Source organism: Crocuta crocuta, unplaced genomic scaffold (genome assembly GCF_008692635.1).
Source record: "Crocuta crocuta isolate KB4526 unplaced genomic scaffold, BGI_CrCroc_1.0 scaffold289, whole genome shotgun sequence".
Classification (NCBI taxonomy): domain Eukaryota; kingdom Metazoa; phylum Chordata; class Mammalia; order Carnivora; family Hyaenidae; genus Crocuta; species Crocuta crocuta.
The window spans coordinates 13927-32088 of NW_027533264.1; the positions used below are offsets into that span (position 1 = coordinate 13927).

An 18162-nucleotide genomic window follows, 5' to 3' on the forward strand; every position below is an offset into this window, starting at 1 on the left:
CAAAAGGCTCCCCCCCCCCCCCCCCCCCCCAGCAGAGGGGCCTCCATGGCGCCTACCCCTGGTTCTGGCTCTGCCAACCACCTGGCCTCCCTATCTGATGAGAACTGTCGTCTGCTCCCCCAGGCTCCAGCCCCGGTCAAGGGCCATGGTCCGCGGCGGACCTGCGGATGTCCCAGCTCTTCCCCACATCCCTGTGGCCTGACCAGCTGATGGGGGTGGAAGAAGACCTGTTAGCAGAGAGACTGAGATGGAGAAGCCAGCTGCTTTGGAGGGGTTGTAGAGAGAGGGAAGCACTGAAGATTCTGGTTAGAAAGCTCCATTCTGGTTGCGAAGAAGGTTAGGGGCTTTGGAATAAGCCCCCTGCCTTGGTCCATCCTGCCCCAGGGATTCTGCATTCTGTGAGCTCTGGGCCACAGGCTAGGAATGGGGGTGGGATCAGGGTTGGGGGTAGGCTATAGTTTCCTTGTCTTAGCTTCTTTATCAGGTAGAATTTCTTTGAGGCTCTGAGATGGATGTTGAGGAGATGCTGAGGGTAGAGGGTCTCAGGGGGGCAGGAGTGGTGTTTGGGGGCTGGATGACTATGGGCGGAGTTGAAAGAAGCTGATGGGCCAAGAGTTTGGGCTGCCCTTCCCCCACCAGCCACCTCCTCTCCCCGCAGAAGCTGGATGGTAAAATCCAGCTGAGAGCACTTTCCTTGGGGGTGTTGCCCATCCCCAAGGAAAGAAGGCAGTGGTCCCTCACTTTCCCAGGCTCTCTCCAGTCCTCCTATGCTGCATATGCTCCAGGAAGAGAAAAAACAAAGAGGAAAGAAAGAAATCTCTAAGGCCCAGAGGGGGCGGCAACTTGCCCGAGGACACACAGCTACTTAGTGGCACATCCAGATCCTTCCTCCCAGGCTGGCTCTTCGACCTCCCAGGGCCAGACAGATAGGAGACAGGCAGAAGTCTAGCAACTCAGAGCTCTGACCTCCCCTTCCCTCCCTTCTTCCTTCCCTTGGTTCGGTCCCCTCCCTGATTAGTTCAAGGACCAGCTTTCCGCTCCCCCCTCCCCTTCCTGAGGAGTTTAGAGCTTTATCTCTGAAGCCCGGCAGAACTCTGGCCTCAGATCTGGCCAGAAGTCCCTACCCTCCTTTCGCGCTGACCGCATGTCATCCTAGGTCTTGAGATGGACATCTCTGGCAGGGAAGCACAGACACCCGGGGTACGCAGGACAGGGTGTTGTCCAACACAGGCCTGTTTTGAATGGAGGCCAGTGGAAGCGGAGGGAGTGAAGGCAGTGAGGGGACCCAGGCCAGCACTGGGCTGTAAAGGGTGGCTAGTCTGTAGCCACACATCACTTACAAGGCCATCAGCTGGGGCGTTTGCGGGTGGAAGTCACAGGACCTCCACCCCTGGCTAAACGAGAGGAGGGATTTGTTCTTCCTTCCTTAAAAAAAAAAAAAAAAAAATGTTTTTAACTCTTCTCCCCCTCCCCTGCCTGATTACAAAAATAATAGATCTTTTTGTGAAAGAAACTGAAGAAAATGGAGAACACCCTAATCTAAATTTCAGAGTTAGCTGAATGTCATGGACAGGTTTTTATATAAAATCTTTCAGATATTTTTTTCTCTACGTATACAAAAGAGGTATGTATTTATATATAACCACACAGGGAATTATATAAGGCATATTATGGTACCATTTCACTTTTCTCATTTATATCTTGGGCATCATTCAATGTTGAGACATACAGATTTTTCTCATTCTTCTTGATGACTACGTGAGATTCCACTGTAGGAATGGGCCATCATTTCTTAATTAAATCCTCTGTTACATTCATAGTGTGTCCACAGCAATGGACCACCTTGCACATACGTATTTTTTTAATGTTTTATTTATTTTTGAGAGAGAGAGACGGAGTATGAATGGGGAAGGGGCAGAGAGAGACGGAGACACAGAATCCTTGAAGAGGGCTCTAGTCTCTGAACTGTCAGCACACGGCCTGACATGGGGCTCGAACTCATGAACCACAAGATCATGACCTGAGCAGAAGTTGGAAGCTTAACTGACTGAGCCACTCAGGCGCCCCCACATATATATCTTTTTAAGTATTTATTTTGAGAGAGATAGAAAATGCAAGTCGGAGAGCAGTAGAGAGAGAAAGCGAGAGAATCCCAAGCAGGTTCTACACTTTCAGGGGAGAGCCTGACGTGGTCCTCAAACCCACAAACCATGAGGTCATGACCTGAGCTGAAGTCGGATCCTTAACTGATGTTGAGTCCCCCAGGTGTCCCTTTGCACATACTGCTTGTAAGATAAATCCCTAGACATGTAATCGTTGTATCAAAGGGTATGTATAATCGGATTTTCATAGGCACTGCTAAAATGTGTATGTAGAGAGGGTTTGGGGGGGAAGGAACTTGAATCCAGGCTCCTCATCCTCCATCCCCAGATTTCAAGGACTCATCAAGCCAAGGGGTGTGTATGTGTATGGGGGTGGACATTATAATGCCCTTGCTTTGGGGAGATAAGAAATAAAACCACCAGCCACTTGGCAGAGGATTTGCATGTGTGGGAGTGAGCTTGAGCTGACTTTCCTGGTCTGGGAGCTGAGCCCCATGGAGGCTGCCTGGCGGATGGCGGAGGGGGGCAGATGGTGAGGACTCCCTGAGCACCCAGCTTCTCGCAGACATCAGGCAGAGTGGGCGACACATCTCCTGAAATAAATCCCGGCGAGTCAGGGAGGGAGTCAGGCTGAGACAAGAAGGGAAGGCTCTGAAGGGAGCGTGGAGAGGAGTTCTTCAGTTGCAAGAAGGGCCAACGAGACCCCGGGCCTCCCCCGGGTGACCCCTACTCTTCTAGTGGGGACCCCCACCAGTTGCTTTAGGGTACGGGCTCCTTGAACAGGATGCAGGAGCCTGAAGTATTAGATAAACTGACACTCTGAGCTGTTTGGGGCTCCACTTCTCTGTCCATTCAGGTGCCGGGGCTAATCTTCAGTCGGTGTCCCTGCAGAATGGGGTGGGGAAGGCAGGAGGGCTTATCTCTTGAGCTCCTCCCACCCCCTCCTATGAAATCTGGTGAACAGTTTGGTGGAGTTGCCCAGGGATGACAGCTGGTTTTAAAGATTGCTGAGAGTAAGGTTTTGTGCTTTTGATTGTGTTTGTTTTTGCAAGATTATCCATTGCCTTCCATTCCAGATGCTGACTCTTATCCTTAGGGAGTGAGAAGGCAGAACTGCTTACTCACTCTCTGGAACTCTCCCAGGCTGATGGGGGAGGAACAGAGCCACTAGTCTGACCAGGCAGCACCTCAGAAAGTACCCCACAATTGGCCTCAGTCTACCCATCTGTAAAGTGAGAGGGCTGAGTAGACAGTATTGGATCTTTTCTGGTTCACTTTTTTCTTTTTTTTTTTTTTTTAATGTTTATTTAGTTTTGAGAGAGAGAGAGAGCGAGCACAGCAGGGGAGTGGAAGAGAGAGAGAGGGAGACACAGAATGGGAAGCAGGCTCTAGGCTCTGAGCTGTCAGCATAGAGGCTGACATGGGGCTCAAACTCATGAACTGTAAGATCATGACCTGAGCTGAAGTCGGACATTCAACCGATTGAGCCACCCAGGTGCCCCCCCTTTTCTTTTCTTCTTCTCCTCCTCCTCCTCCTCCTCCTTCTTCTAACCTTTGTTTACTTATTTTTTAGAGAGAGAGAGAGAGCAAGCGAGCAGGGGAAGGACAGAGAGAGAGGGAGACACAATTTCAATCAGGCTCTGTGCTGTCTGTGCAGAGCCTGATGCAGGGCTTGAACTCACAAACCGTGAGATCATGACCTAAGCTTAAACCAAGAGTTGGATGCTTAGGCGACTGAGCCACCCAGGTGCCTGTCTGGTTCACTTTCTATGGTTCTCAGTACAAGGTGGGCATGGGGAACTCCTTCATGATCTTTTGCCTTCATCTTATCACTCTCTAAAATTATCTTACTTATTTTGTTTTTTTAAGTTTGTTTGCTGTCTGCCTTCATCTCCAGGCCATCCACTCTAGGAGGACAGCCCTGATTCATTTGTTCACCACTGCATCCCTAGGACAGCGGTGGGCACACAGTAGAAGCTCATCTCATATCTGTGGTCTGTGGGTGTCCATTAAAGGGTTGGAGGGTTGGGATATCACCTCAGTGAAGAAGTGGTTTTAGTCTATAAATACTAACAGCAACCAGGAGAAAAGTTATCAAGTGAGGTGGGAGAGTTTAATCTGGGAAGGCTTCCTGGAGGAGGTGAAGAAAAGAAGCAGATTTGGAATCCAAGTTAAATATTTGGATTAACAAGGGACTTGGAGGACCATGGGTTCTGGCGCACTTTCTTGGCTCTAGGAGAGACCTCAAAAGAAAAGACCTGAGTCTGAGGTTTAATAGACATAGTTTCGTTCCTCCCTTCCCAGTAATTAGTTACCTGACCTAGGACGCTCCCTAGAGTCTATTTACCACTCCCCTACTGCAGCTCCTCCCAAGGTTACCCCAGGATAGTCAAGCTAGACTCCCATTCTTTCACCCCAGAGGAGCTGAGTGTGGGGCTGGTTACAGGGAAGGGACCACCAAAGAACTTTAGACCTGTATTGTCCAATATGGCAGCCATCAGCCACACGTGGTGGCCAAGCTCTGGAAATGTGGCTGAACTGAACTGAAAGTATGCTCTAGGTGTGAAATACAACAGATTTCGAAGAGTTAGTAAGAGAAAATAATGTAAAATATCTCATTAATACTTTTTATGTAGAGTATATGTTGAAATGATACTTTTTGGTATCATTTCATATATTTATATGAATATATGAGGTTAAGTATAACCCATATATTTAACTGGGTTAAATAAAATAGTTTGTTAAAAAAAAAAAGAAAATAGGCGTGCCTGGGTGGCTCAGTCGGTTAAGCGTCTGACTTCGGCTCAGGTCATGATCTCATGGTTCGTGAGTTCAAGCCCTGGGTCTGGCTCTGTGCTGACAGCTTAGAGCCTGGAGCCTGCTTCGGATTCTGTTTCTCTTTCTCTCTGCCCCTCCCCTGCTCATGCTCTGTCTCTCAAAAATAAACATTAAAAAAAGAAGAAAATACTTTACTAAGATTAGTTTCACCTGTTTTTGTTTCCCTTTAAAAAAATACAGCTAACAGAAATTCTGTAATTACAGCTGTGGTTCACTTTCAACTTCTACTGACAATGCAGTTCCAAATATTTGGCAGAAGGAGCATCGTGGAGAAAAGAATGGGAGATCCACAGTTCTTCCTTTCTTCTGAAATCAGAAGAGCTTTTAGGATAGGTGAAGACTTTGCATATCTTGAATCTTCCTTAAACATCTTCTCAAACTATGCTTCTCAATGACGCCAACCTGGTTATTAGTAGGCGATTTTCCTCACTTCTTTCAGGGTGTTTTCACTCTATGAACAGCTATTTATTTGTTTATTTATTTATTAATAGTTCATTTTTAAAGCAATTTTTACACCCAGTGTGAGGCTTGAACTCAAAACTCCAAGATCAAGAGTCTCATGCTTTACCCACTGAGCCAGCCAGGTGCCCTTATAAAAGCTCTTTATTTATTTGTGTATTTAAAATGTTTTTTACCACTTGTTTTTGAGAGAGAGAGAGGGCGTGAGTGCGTGAGCAGGAGAGGGGCAGAAAGAGAAAGAGACACAAAGTCCGAAGCAAGTCCCAGGCTCTGAGGTGTCAGCACAGAGCCCACTTAGGGCTCGAACCCAGGAACCATGAGATCATGACCTGAGCCAAAGTCAGATGCTCAATGCTCAATGGACTGAGCCACCCAGGTGCCCCACCCCTAGTAAAGCTTTTTAAATGACTGTTTCATGTGGAGCCCAGATACCTGCAATCCACACAAAAATCCTGATGTGATTTTATCTAGTAGTTTCTGATCTTTCACCAGATGGTGTGATAGCAGCAGCAGTGTCGACTGAGCTTTCATCATCTTGCCCTCCCTGCTGCCTTCCTCTGCCCAGCCCTACATGCCCCCATAACCCCCCTCCCCCGACACCTCCTACACGCTCCCCTGCACAAAAGTCCTGGAACAAAGAGGGGGGGCTCAGGCAGGCAATGGGAAGATGCCAGCTAGGGGTCTGGATAATCCACAAACTGGATTATCTGCCCGGGAGTTTGCACATGCATAAGCAGGTGGCCTAGATGCAGACAAGATGCACTGGGATGAGCCAAGGGGATCAGGTTAACACCTCGTGTGTGACACTGTGTGTGCATCTTTTAAGGGGGGAGGGTACTCGTACAATAAAAACCCCACCCACTTTTCTCCCATCCTGAGCATCAACCCAATCAATCACTCCAGTTTTTATTTTTAAGTTTACTGTGTGAGAGAGAGGGTGAGCAGGGGAGTGGCAGAGAGCGAAGAAGAGAGAGGAAGAATCCCAAGCAGTCCCTGCACTGTCAGGGCAGAGCCCAACTCGGGGCTCAATCCCATGCACCGTGAGATCATGACCTGAGCTGAAATCGAGTCAGACGCTTAACTGACTGAGCCACCCAGGTGCCCCAATCACTCCTTTCAAACAACCATTTACAATACGATATTTAGCATTTTTTGTGCACAGCCTTACCATCCTAGGCACCAGAGCCAAGGTGTGATTCGTACACAAGGAAGGTGTCCTGGATCTGGTTTCCTGGATGCAGAGCCTGAGACAAGGGTTCGGGGGGCACATGGTTTACTGAAGGCAAATTTTCAGGAGAAAGGTGGGGGGGAAGCAGGAGGGAACAGGGGAGGGGCTACACAAGGATGTAGTCTCACAATCGGAGTCTAAAGCCAGCTTGATCCTGTGGGGAAGCTCTGGTTGGAGAAATTCACCTCAAAAAGGATCCCCCCAGAGGCAGAGAGCCTAGCCTTTGAGACCCCATCAGTCAGCTAACTGGTTGCCACTTGCTCAAGTCTCCAGAGAAGGAGCAACTGGGAGCCATTGGAACCAAGAGTCGCAGCCAGTGGAGGGGGTCTGGGTGGGGTGTCAAGGGCATCCTCTTGGGCGGAGCCCCTGAAGAGAAGAGCGAGCTGCCCTTGGCAAACCTGAGTCCTGACTGCTGGCCTTGTTTGGCAATCCAGTTCTCTTTCTATTCTTGGCCTCAGCCTCAGCCCTTATCTGTCCTTGCCCCGCCTTGTTTCTCCTTCTAGGACTGTTTCTTTGTCACCCCCCCATCCCCCCCAAAACACACACCTGCCCTTCGTTCCTGCCTCTGATGCTGCCCTCTCTCTTCTGGAGATTTATCTGAAACTCAAGATGAAATGCTGTTTCTTCGAGAGCCTGCAAGAAGCTGGGGCTACTGAGTCATCCCTTTGACCTCTTTCCTTTCCCGTGGGTCAGCTGAGCCCCACTGCTCCCCTAGGCAGAAAGCCCTGGTGTGCCAGGGGACTTTTGAACCGCACCCCTCCTCTTGGGCCCCTCCCTTTCCTGGGTGTGTCCATCCTTACCTCTCCTGCAGAAGGGACAGTTCAGGAGAAATTCATTCTCCAGGCTTGACTCCTACTTTAACATCACAGGATACATTCCCTGGAAGGGAAGGGTGGGATCCGGGCTGGCTTCCTTAGAGACTTCAGAACAGAAGAGACGCCTCCTTTCTCTGACACCCTCCCAGAGTCAAACAGGGAGTGATGGAGAGGAAGAGATGATTGTTTCTGCCCAAACTAGGAGATGGATGGTCTGATCTCCAAAACTTCTTTTTCTCTGGCACAGCCCGATTTGTAGAGGTGCCAGGATTCTGAGGCAAAAAGCAAGAGAGAGAAAAAGGGCATTCTTTGAGGGCATTTAGCTGCATTTTTACACCCAAAATGACAAAGAGAGGGTCCAATGTTAGGTCCTCCACGTCTTCCTGTGGTATGTCACACCACACAAACATACACACACACACACATACACACACTCTCTCTCTCTTTCTTTCTCTTTCTCACGTTGTTGAAACGAGAGCTGCTGGCTCCAGGGAGGGGAGTGAGGAAGCAGTTGTGGACAGGTGTAGGTGGCCGCATACCTCTCCTTCTGGGAGGTGACACTTCCACTACACCTCCACAGGTTTCATCCGAACCTCACCCTAGCCCTGGCTCTGTGTTGTCAAGGGGGGCAGGAGGGACAGATTGCCCCAATGCCAACAAGAAGAGCATCCTTAACAGGCTCTTGAAATGTCAGCAAATCAATTCTCCCAAGAACTAAATCGGAAGGAAACTCAGCTTAAAGAACAGCGACGGGGTGCGCCTGGGTGGCTCATTCAGTTGAGCATCGGATCTCGGCTCAGGTCATGATCTCGCAGTTCCTGAGCTCGAGCCCCATGTTGAGCTCTGTGCTGACAGCTCAGAGCCTGGAGTCTGCTTCACATTCTGTGTCTCCCTCTCTCTCTGTCCCTCCCCCACTCACGCTCTGTCTCTCGCTCTCAAAAATAAATAAACATTAAAAAAAATCAAAACAGTTCAGTGGGCCTAGATTGCCAGGTGAACTTCAGTGATGATTGGGAGAAGCACCCTGGAGAAGTTCATAGGAGCACCCATCCTTTGGTATATCGTCTGAAGGCAGGGTAAGGGGCTAGGATAAAGTCTGGGGTTTAGACTGGGGAAAATGACCCAGGCAGCCCAAAGCATTTGGCATCTCTGAATCAGGGCAAGGAACTGCCTGGCTGGACATGTCACCCCCATTAGGCTGGGGCTGGGGCTGTAATTGCTGTAATTCGTTGATGAATGCAATTTGCGGCTGGCTTCTCTCCCTGTGACAGGCCTCAATTAGAGCTGCCAGAAGGATCTGGGGTGAGGGGGAGCTGGGTTGTTTCCAAGAGCTTCTCCTGCTACCCTCTCAGTTCTTTGCTCCACCCTAAACCAAGAGGGGACTCTTTAGGCTAATAAATTATCATCCTCCCCTGTCCGCTGAATTTACCCCCAGAGATATAATCTCAGAATGACTGGTATCGGAGTTGAGAGGGAGAAAGGCATAAAATGAAGGATGCTTTCCTGCAGATTGGTCTGGGATGCTGTGGATTTTAAAACTCAACCATGTTTGGGGCACCTGGGTGGCTCAGTTGGCTGTATCCAACTTAGGCTCAGGTCATGATCTCATGGTTCATGGGCTTGAGCCCTGCATCCCTGCTTTGGATCCTGTCTCCCTCTCTCTCTGCTCTTGTGCTCTCTCTCTCAAAAATAAATAAACATTAAAAAAAAACCCTTCAACCATGTTTGATTAAGTTTCGTATTTTCTCATTTATTCTAGAGCTTCTGGAAGCCCTAAAAAGAAGAAAGACGTTTGAGCCAAAATACTTATGTCTATCTTGTAGTCCCCACTCCATCTCACCAGACAAAGGAAAAAAGCCAAGTCAGAATGATGGAAAAGAGAGAGAGTAAAAAAGAGAGAAATGAGCTCCACATAGATACATAATTTTAATTTTAAAAGACTGCAGGGACACCAGAGAGCATTTAATCCAGTGGTTTTCAGACTTTTTTTTAAAAAAAAGCAGTGAGAAGGTTTCTTCAAACAAAATCTACCATAGACGCCCAGTATGTAGGACGAGTCATGGCTAATCCAGTTATAGTGCAAATGGGGGCTCTGAGCCCCCTGGACTGTCCTTCTTTCCAAGTCCTGCCCCACCCCCCCTTCCTGCCTCCTGACTTCAGAAAGTTGCGCATACCAAGGAATCTCCTAAACATAGGAAGACTGGGGCAGTTGGTTGCCTTATATTCAATGGAACTGAGTTAGAAAACCACTAATACAATCCTTTTGATTTTTTAAACACACGAGGCCAAGGGAGGGGATGTGGTTTAAAGTCTCACGGGTAGATTCCGCATGCCCAGGGAGAAGCCTATAGCTTAGGAGGTGTAGCCTATGTCTCTGTGAGAGGAAAGATTGCCCACCTTCAAATCTCTTTTCTCTTTCAAGACCCTTCGTTATGAAGCCTTCCCTGTGTTCCCTAGAAGAGTTATATCCTCTCTTCTAATTCTTCTTTTTGAGCACTTACTAGGTAGTCATTTTTTACTTTGGGTCTTTCTCCTCATTTGGACTTGAAGATTCTTGATCCCATGTCTTATTTATTTCAAATCTCTCAGTGGCTAGTACAGTGTCTGGAATACAACAGATATTCAAATAAATGTTTTTAGATGTATGATAGCTAGCTAGCTAGATGGCTAGATGGCTAGATAGCTGGCTAGATGGCTAGCTAGCTAGCTAGCTAGATAGGCAGATGTGTGGAGAGGTAGATGGATGAATGGATGACTTGGATAGATGGAAGCAATTAGTGGATATAAAGATGGATGGATAGAAGGCTGAATGCTGTGTTGAATTCCTAGGGATGGAACAATTAGGCAGTTTCTAGGCAACTTCCTCTTACATGGAGTCCCCTTAAATGGCCATTTTGCTTGAATTTGATGTTTGGAATATCTAACATACCTATATTCGGTAGCAAGGACCAACGTAGCTTCCCAATTAGAAATCATTTAAGGTGATCATTTTTGGATTATTTGTGCTATTGCTTTCCTCTACAGAAAGCTATGTTTTAATTACATAAATACAATATTTGAAGAAAATACCTCAAATAGGCAGCTGATGGCAGTGACGAATACTGTCTGAAAATAAAACAGCTTAAAAATATCAGACAAGGGAGAGTGTAGGAGGCAGAGAGAGAGGGTGAGCAGCTGGTGCATATAGCGAGCGAGACAATCAGGACTCAGGACTGGGAGGGCTGGGAGGCTGGTAGGAGGGAAGCATTCGAGGTGGGCGTTCGAAGGACTTCCCAATGATCAGGATCAAAAGACAATAGGATAGAAAGTTTTGAAAGAAAGTGGGGAATGGTGTTGATCATGTTTAGGAGCAAAACATAAGGCTAAATAATTATCCACAATTTTTTCCTGACCTACTATTCATTCAACTACAATTTCTTGACCATCCATTCTGACCCACGAATCAGACTTACGTTATCTCAGCCCATTGTGCCTGTGGGCAGGAAGATGAAGTCTGCACAGGCTCAGATGTGCATATTCTCCTTGGGCGATCTCATCCGCATCCATGGTTTTAACCACAGCAGCTATACTAACTCCCAAGTGTTCATCTCCAGTCGAGGCCCCTTCTTGAGCCCTGTACCTTACCTCCACTGCACCCAGAATATCTCCCCCTGGATGTCAGCAGGTGCCTTAAATTTGAGAGACCCCATGCTGAACTCATCTGCTTCCTGTCTAAACGTGCTCCTCTGCCCAGATTCCCCATCCCCACCATTCAACCCACTTAATACCCAAGTCAGAACCTGGGGACCATTGGCCTCTTCTCCCTGTCCCTCACTCTGCTCCTCCAGGCAGGTGACCATGTCCAGTAATTCTACTTCCTACATATCTCACAGATCTGTATCTTCCTTTTCCTACCATGGGAATGGCCCTAAGTGTAGGTCACCATTTGTCACTGGGTTAGCACTCTACCTTCCTCAGTGTTCTCTTCTCCTACCTTGTGCCCCAGGGACCCATTCCCTACTTGCCAGATTCATTTTTCCAAGATTCAAATCTGATCAGTCACCTCCTCCTAAAACCTTCAGATGAAAGCCCAACTGTCTTTAAAACAACATCCAAACTTGGGCACCTGGGTGGCTCAGTGAGTTAAATGTCTGACTCTTGATTTTAGCTCAGGTTGTGATCTCACAGGTCATGGGATCAAGCCCTGTGTTGGGCCGAATGCTGAGCATGGAGCCTGCTTGGGATTTTCTCTCTCTCTCTCTCTCTCTCTCTCTCTGCTCCTCTCCTCCTCTCGTGCTCTCTCTCTCTGTCTCAAAATAAATAAATAAAACTAAAAAACTAATATCTGAACTCTTTCGCATTTGTGACCAAAGCTCCCATACTCTCACCCTCCCTCTTTCCCACCAAATCATGGCTTTTGCTGGCAGGGTTTGGTCACCTCTGTGCCTTTGCACGAGCTATGAGCTATTCCTGCTGCCTCAGAATGCCTTTCCTCCTGTTTTCATGGATCTGATGCCTCCTCTTCTTCATGACTCAGCGTGTTGAATGTCACCTTCTCCAGGCAGACTCCCTGATTGCCCTTGGCTCCCGAGTAGTCTGGATGAGGCACCCTCCTCTCACCTCTTACTGTGTCCAGTGTTCTTGTCTCTTCCTCACCACGGCTTGCACGGCAATATACTTGCTTATTTACACATCTGTCTCTCCCGCTCCAGTGTGAGGTTTCCCAGGGACAGGTATGCTGTCTTTCATGTCTGCATTCCTTGTGCCGAGTGTGTCGCTTGGCACGTCGTGTGTCCAGTAAATGTTTGTGGAATGAATGTGTGACCTCCTGTAGTTCTCTGTCATCTATAGGCTTTTAATCTCATCCTCCCTCTTGAGGAGGCCACTTCAGTGTAAGATAAGACTTCAGGATAGGACTGAGGATGTGCTGTAGAAATCAGTAAATCCCCCCACCCCACCCCCTGCTCAGATTTTGCTGCGGCCACACCCTTGGCACTGACACAGGCGCTCAGTCTGCAGAACGTCAGCCGGCAGCACACAGCCCTTCCCTTCCTCCCTGGCGCTGTCTTCGCTCAGCACAATCGCTTTTCCTTTTTGGGTGTTCAGAGCTCTGATAGCAGAGGGCTGGGTGGGAGGGTGGCAGCATCGGCTGTCTGCAGGGAGGCAGAAGAGCGAGTGCGGGAGAGCCAAGACGTGGGTGGAAGCATGCTATTGGGGCCTTTCGAGGGGGAAAGAAAATTCAGCTCCTTGGGGCTGCTCCGGTTGGAGCACCTGGGATGCACTTGTCCCCTGATGCTCTCTGGGAGCCGAAATTGCCTTGTTGATATTTAGCCTTCTGGGTAGTGGTGGGCTTTCTAAGGGAGGGAGGAGAGAAAGAGAGAAAAAGGAGAGAGAGAGAGAGAGAGAGAGAGGGATTACAGATTTTCAGAGCCAGCCCTGTACATTCCCTGGCTACCAAACCACTGGACAGAATCTTGGGGGTCAGGCTATGCTGTTTCCTTGTTTTTTTTTTTTTTAATTATTAAAAAAAATTTTTTTTACAGTCTTTTTTTTAATTTATTGTTGAGACAGAGAGAGACAGAAGATGAGTGGGGAAGGGTCAGAGAGAGAGGAAGACACAGAATCCGAAACAGGCTCCATGCCGTGAGCTGTCAGCACAGAGCTCGACGTGGGGCTCGAACCCACAATCCGCGAGATCATGACCTGAGCCAAAGTCAGACGCTTAACCAACTGAGCCACCCAGGCGCCCCTGCTGTTTCCTTGTTTTGAAGAATGTAGGGGAAGAAAGCCTGACACCTACTTCATTCATTTATTTTATTTTATAAACGTTTATTTATTTCTGAGAAACCACGATCAGGGGAGGTGCAGAAAGAGGAGAAAGGATCCGAAATGGGCTCTGTGATGAGATGTGGGGCTCGAACCCACGAACTGTGAGATCATGACCTGAGCTGAGGTCAAACACTCACCGACTGAGCCACCTGGGCACCCGGACCTCACTCATTTATTCACTTACTACCTGGTTGATGCCAGACGCTAGGGCACAGTGAGGCATAAGGCTCAGCGCTCCCAGAGCTCACAGGCTAAGCGGGAATGGGCCCGGAAGTAGATGTGTTTCGACCCAGCAGCCTGGTGTGGTCTGGGATGGCTGCGAGAGCAAGGGCTCGGTGAGGTTGGAGGACAGATCACTGTCCACAGACAGGCATCCGCCCAGATGGTGACATTTCTGCAGTCTTGTTCTCATAACTGCCTCCAACTTCAACTCCTTAGAAGAGACTGTTAAACTCTGGCTGAGGACAGTAGCGTCACGTACGGTAGAAACAGTGCTGAATTCAGAGAAGACAACATCCTTCAGGTCCTGACTTGACGATTGATTGATTGATTGATTCATTCATTCATTCATTCACTCATTCAGTAAATGCCCTCGATCAGCTGTGAGACTTTGAAAAAAATAATTAATTAATTAATTCTCTGAGCTTCAGTGTTTTCGTTAATATAACAGATACTGTGACATCCACCGCGTCGTTCTTTCTGGAAGATTCCATGAACCATGGAAGTGACGATGCTTTGTCAGCTGTACTGTGCTCTGCAAATGGGGTCTACCGTTTATCCCTCCACTCATGCACTCATTCGGGCAGCCGGTAAGTACTGAGTGCTCTCTTCTAAGGGCTGACAAGCCCCTCTTCGAGACAGGGGCCTGTTTGGTGCACGTGGGTGTGTATGCGTGCGTGTGAGTGTCTGTGAGTGCCCGCAGCGTGCCTTCATCGAGCAACAACCATCTGTGGCGTCTGCAGGGAAGTCCTAGCTTTCCCGGCCCCCAGCCCTCGCTCCCGGGTGCTGGCGCGCAGAGACATGTTCTCCAGTCTCTCCCTCAGCCACAGATGCTGGGGCCTAGAGGAGCCCGGCACGGGCACATGACTCACAGCCTTAGTCACGTTGCCTGCGGGACTTCCCTTTCTACAAGATGATGACCCAAACTGACAGTGTGGCCAGAGCGCCATTCCAGGCTGTGTCCCAGTGGGGGACCCGAACCACCAGGAAGGGACCTGGATTCATTGTTTTGCTTGTCCCCCAGCTTCCATGACACTCACATCAGAGGTGTCTAGGGGAACGTCCGGGGCTGAAGGGTGGCAGAGGCCGAGGCCCTGGCCTCCTGTAGGGCGGGAGACTGGAGGTCGCCTTTCATCGTCTCAGCAGATCTTGGCCGGCCACACTGTCAGCTCAATGTTTATAAAATGAGTTCACACACTTTCTCTCATTGGATTCCCAGCAGAACCCGTGAGGCTCTTACTGGAGAGACCAGAATAGCGTGTGGTCTCGGGTCACCTGCTGCATTGCAGCCGGTCTGCTGCTTTCCAGCTATGAGACTGAGCAACCCCCTTAACCTTCTATGCCTTAGATCCCCCATTTTATTTTTATTACTATTTTAAAATCTTTTTATTTTTATTTTTTTTAAAATGTTTTATTTATTTCTAGGAGAGAGAGAGAGACAGCGTGAGCAGGGNCTTTTTAAAAAAGATTTTATTTATTTATGGGGGAGAGGGGCAGGGGGAGTGAAAGAGGGGATCTTAAAGCAGGCTCCACACCCAGCATGTGGGGCTCCATCTCACAACTGTGAGATCACGATCTGGTCAAAATCAAGAGTCCAATGCTTACCCGACTGAGCCAGCCAGGCGCCCCTCAGATTCCTCATTTTAAAAATGGGGATCATTGGGGCACCTGGATGCCTCAGTCATTAGAGCATGTGATTCTTGAGCTTGGGGTTGTAAGTTCGAGCCCCATGTTGAGTATAGAAATGACTTAAAAATAAAATCTTTGGGATGCTGGGGTGGCTCACTTGGTTGAGTGTCTGACTCTTGGTTTTTGGCTCAGATCATGATCTCACGGTTTGTGAGTTGGAGCCCCGTATCGGCGTGGAAACTGCTTGGGGTTCAATTTCTCTCTGCCCCTCCCCTGCTTGCACATGTGCATGCACGCTCTCTCTCTCAAAAGAAATAAAACTTAAAAAAAAGAAAAGTCTCGGGGGTGTCTGGTTGGCTTGGTTGGTTAAGCACCCAAATCTTTTTTTTTACGGTTTATCTTTATTTTGAGAGAGAGAGAGAGANAGGCTCTGAGCTGTCAGCACAGAGCCTGATGCAGGGCTCAAACTCACGAGCCATGAGATCATGACCTGTGCTCAGGTCAGATGCTTAGCTGACTGAGCCACCCGGGCTCCCCAAGATTTTATTTTTTAAATGTTTATTTACTTTTGAGAGAGGGGTAGAAAGCATGTGCAAAAGTGAGGGAGGGGAAGAGAGAGAGGGAGACAGAGGATCTGAAGTGGGCTCCAATCTGACAGCAGATTGCCTGATGCAGGGCTCAAACTCATGAACTGTGAGACCATGACCTGAGCTGAAACCAAGAGTTGGATGCTTAGGGCGCCTGGGTGGCTCAGTTGGCTAAGTGGCCAATTTCCGCTCAGGTCATGGTCTCATGGGTTCGTGAGTTCAACCCCCATATAGGGCTCTGTGCTGACAGCTCAGAGACTGGAGCCTGCTTTGGATTCTCCCTCTCTCTCTGCCCCTTTCCCACTCTCATGCGTGAGTGCATGCGTGCGCACTCTCTTTCTTTCAAAAATGAATAAATGTTAAAAAAATTTTTTTTAAATCTTAGAAAAAATAAAATAACAATGGGGGTCATGAGGACGCCTGGCTGGCTCAGTCCGTGGAGCATGCAAGTCTTGATCTGGGGGTTGTGAGTTGGAGCTCTGAGCTGGGTGTAAAGATTCCTTAAAAAAAAAAATGAGGATCATGATAGCATTTACTCTGTACGGTTTTTGTAAAGTTTAGTAGTTTGTTTATTGTTTGTCACTCCAAATTAGACCACACATTTTAGAAAGAAGAGATTTTTGTTTTGTTTGCTGAGTGAGTGTCTGGAGGGTTTAGGACAGTGCCGGACACAGAGAGGTTGGCAAGATATTTATAGAATGAATGAAGAAGCTCGGAACAAACCAGGCTCATAGTACATCTTCTATATGTTAGCTATTGCAGTCAGTTCAGGCTGCCATAACAGAAATACCATACACAGGGTGGCTTAAATACAGAAATTTATCTTTCACTGTTCCGAAGGCTGGCAAGTCCAAGATCAATGTGCTGGCTGATTTAGTTCCTGGTGAGATCCTTTTTCCATTTTTAAAAAATCTCTGCACCCAACGTGGGGCTCTAACTCAAAACCCCGAAACCAAGAGTCACACGCTCTGCTGACTGAGCTAGCCAGGGGTCCCTCTCCATTTTATTTTCTGCAACACAGAGGGCTGTAGGATTTTGAGCCAGTCACTTAACTTCTTTTTTTTTTAAATTTTTTTTTAATTTTTTTTTTTTTTTATTATTTCTAGGAGAGATAGAAAGAGAGTGTGAGCAGGGGAGGGTCAGAGAGAGAGGGAGTCACAGACTGAAACAGGCTCCAGGCTCTGAGCTGGCAGTCAGCACAGAACCTGACGCAGGGCTCAAACCCACGAACCGCGAGATCATGACCTAAGCGAAAGTCGGACGCTCAACCGGCTAAGCCACCCAGGCGCCCCAACTTAACTTCTTTTTTTGTTTGTTTGTTTTTAATGTTTACTCATTAAAAAATTTTTAATGTTTATTTATTTTTGAGAAGCACAGAGAGACAGAGCACAAGCAAGGGAGGGGCAGAGAGAGAAGGAGACACAAAATCAGAAGCAGGCTCCAGGCTCTGAGCTGTCAGCACAGAGCTCCATGCGGGGCTCCAACCCATGGACTGTGAGATCATGACCTGAGCTGAAGTTGTGCGCTCAACCAAGTGAGCCACCCACGTGCCCCACATTTATTCATTTTTGAGAGCGAGAGAGACAGAGCATGAGTTGGGGAGGGGCAGAGAGAGAGGGAGATATAGAATCTGAAGCAGTTCCAGGCTCTGAGCTGTCAGCACAGAGCCCAACGCGGGGCTCAAACTCATGAACTGCGAGATCATGACCTGAGCTGAAGTGGGACCCTTAATCAACTGAGCCACCCAGGAGCCCCTTCAGTTATTTGTTTATTTATGTACTTACTTACTTAAGCTCATCTCTACCCAATATGGGGCTCAAACTCACAGCTGTGAGATGTAGTCACATGCTCTTCCAACTGAGCCAGCCAGCTGCCCCCTGCACCCTTTTAAAAAATTCTTTCCTGCGTGTATCCAAATGGGTAAGGTTTATTTTAGAAGAAAAAAAATCTGGAAAAAAATTGAAGTGGATAAATAAAATTAAAAAGAAATGGAGCCAATGATAAGTGCTGAGACCTCTCTAGGAGATCTGCTTCCCCGTAGCTCTATCTGACCTGAGAGGGTTGGTCAGATCTTAAGAATCTATTGCTCCAGCACTTCAGTGCTGCTTGAATGGACGCTACTGCCTCAAGCTGGAGTGTCTCCTGGGAGGGACGGGTCAAACGACAGCGGGAAGCTTGAGGCATGATGCAGGCTCGATTCTGAATGCCTGGCCAGTGGGGCTGGGGATAAAGAAACCTAGGCAAACCATTTGGTTGCCTTGAGGATAGGTTCAAACTCTCTACCTAGCAGTTTGGATTCTTCCTGGGACTGTAGAGCTTTTAGAGGAGAAGATGGCTTTGCTAATCGGAAAAACTGTGTGAAGGGAGGCAGAGGGTGTGCAGAGAGGCGAGGTAGTAAAGTGGAAACGGGGTTGAGCTTGGCTTGGGTGCCAGTCCTGGCTGTGGAAACACAAGTAGGCATTTTGTTTCTTTGTTTC

The 18162-nt window shown here is 48.1% G+C and overlaps 1 long non-coding RNA gene across 1 annotated transcript; it reads right to left on the bottom strand.

The window, feature by feature from the left end:
• Positions 1 to 6548: 6548 nt before the first annotated feature.
• On the bottom strand, positions 6549 to 12129 carry LOC144217953 (uncharacterized). Its single transcript, XR_013331001.1, has 3 exons — positions 12042 to 12129; positions 7428 to 7714; positions 6549 to 6643 (listed from the first exon to the last, which is right to left on the bottom strand). It is a non-coding gene; the product is annotated as an uncharacterized LOC144217953 (long non-coding RNA).
• Between the last annotated feature and the right edge of the window lie 6033 nt (positions 12130 to 18162).